The sequence below is a fragment of the Mustela nigripes genome, chromosome X (genome assembly GCF_022355385.1).
Source record: "Mustela nigripes isolate SB6536 chromosome X, MUSNIG.SB6536, whole genome shotgun sequence".
Classification (NCBI taxonomy): Eukaryota; Metazoa; Chordata; class Mammalia; order Carnivora; family Mustelidae; genus Mustela; species Mustela nigripes.
In genome coordinates, this window is record NC_081575.1 from 49040932 (window position 1) to 49043294 (window position 2363).

The following is a 2363-nucleotide window of genomic DNA, read 5'->3' on the forward strand; positions in this document are numbered from 1 at the left end:
AAAAAGAAAAAATATATATATTAGATATACTATTTAAAAAACATTAAAAAAGAAAAGGGTGGAAGTTAAAAAATTTAGCAGAAGAATATTTAAAAAAATGAAAAAAAATTAAATTAACTGCAATAATAAAAAAATCACAGGGAGAAAGCCATGAGTTCCGTGCTTTGCTTTCTCCTCCTCTGGAATTCTGCTGCTCTCCTTGGTGATGAAACCGCACTCCTTGGTAGGTGAACTTTGTCTTGGCTAGATTTCTTGTTGATCTTCTGGGGGAGGTACCTAGTGTAGTGATTCTCAAGTGTCTTTGCCCCAGGCAGAATTGCACCGCCCTTACCAGTGGCCGGGCTGAGGAATCCGCTCGGGTTTGCTTTCAGAAGCTTTTGTTCCCTGAGCGCTTTCCGTAGAGTTTGAGGATGGGAATACAAATGGCAGCTTCTGGTCTCCGGCCTGGAGGAGCCGAGAGCCCAGGGCCGCACTTCTCAGTGTGCCCTCAGAGAACAGCACCCAGTAACTCCCGTTAGCCTGACCTCTGGCCGTGCTCTGAGCTCACCAACCCCGAGCTGCGAGCTTACCGTCAGCTCTATCTCTGTAGCCGGCTTTCCCGTTCCAATAGCCGCAAGCTCTGTGACACTCAGACACCCCCGATCCTTCTGTGACCCTGCGGGACCTGAGGCTAGGCTGACCCCTCATGGGCTTCGCAGCAGTTTAGCCTCTGGAGCGATGTCTCTCAGTGGAACAGACTTTTAAAAGTCCTGATTTTTTGCTCTGTTGCTCCGCCGCTTGCCGGGAGCCGGCCCCTCCACCCAGGGTCTATCTTCCCATCGCTTTGGATTCACTTCTCCACCAGTCCTACCTTTCAGGAAGTGGTTGTTTTTCTGTTTCCAGAATTGCTGTTCTTCTTCTCTTCAATCTGCCGATGGATTTGCAGGTGTTTGCAATCTTTAGATAAGCTATCTATCTGATCTCCTGCTAGCTGAAGTAGTCTCAGCCTGCTACTTCTCTGCCATCATGACTCCTCCCCATGGGCCATTCTTTCAATATGAAATATTCTCTCTGTACCATTTTGATATTTGTTGCTTTGAATTAATGACATTAATAATGTCACACTTGAATGTCTTCATTGGTATTTTTCCAGTACACATTTTATCTCTTATTCTCACACTTCTTGTATCTCATATACATAACACTTAAATTGGTTATTTTAGCAAATCTCAGGGAGCTTAATCTGATTATATTTATATATATATGAACTTTCATATATTTGGTTCTATTATTATTATATACTTTTGTCTTTTCTAATATCCATGCATTTATTTTTCTTAATTCATGTTTTCCCCTTTAATTTTTTTCTTGAAATATATATTGTGTTTGTATTTGTTTGAGTGTGTCTCTCTCTGCATGTGTTCTACTAGTGGTTATCGTTAAATTTCAGATGCAAACGTTAAACTTATATTTTCTAAAATATTCAGTGGTATTTATTTTCTGTCCTTCAACACAAAACAAGAAATGTAGCATATATTTTTATACCTCCTTTCCTTCTGCTTCTTCTCCTCTACCCCCTCTTTATTATTTTTTTTAATTTTTAAAATATTTTATTTATTTATTTGAGAGAAAGAGCAAGAGCATGAGTGGGGGTGGGAGAAAGGGACACAGGGAGGGGGAGAAGCAGACTCCCCACTAAGCAAGAAGCCCAATGCTGGACTCCATCCTAAGACCCTGGAATCATAACCAGTTGTGAAGGCAGATGCTTAACTAAATGATCCACCTAGGTACCCTGACATTTCCTTTTTAAACTGTCAAATTTCAGTTCCAGTTTTTAATTTAACATTTTTAAAATTATCAACAGTGTTCCATTTCAACAGTTTTTATTTGTTTCTTTTTTTTAAATTTTATTTTACATTTTCAGTGTTCCAAGATTCATTGTTTAGGCCCCACACCCAGTGTTCCAGGTAATATGTCCCCACCACAATGCCCATGACTAGGCTCACCTAAACCCAACCTCCTCCCTTCCAAAACTCTCAGTTTGTTTCTCAGAGTTCACAGTCTCCCATGCTTCATCTCACCCTCCAATTCCCCAATTAACTTTTCCTTTCCTTCTCCCAATGTCCTCCATCTTATTCCTTATGCTCCACAAGTATGTGAAACCATATGATAATTGACTCGCTCTGTTTGATTTATTTCACTCAGCATAATCTCTGCTAGTCCCATCCATGTTGATACAAAATTGGGTAGTCATCCTTTCTGATGAAGGCATAATACTCTATTGTATATATGGACCATATCTTCTTTATTCATTCATCTGTTGAAGGGCATCATGGGTCTTTTCACAGTATGGAGACTGTGGCCATTGTTGCTATGAACTTTGG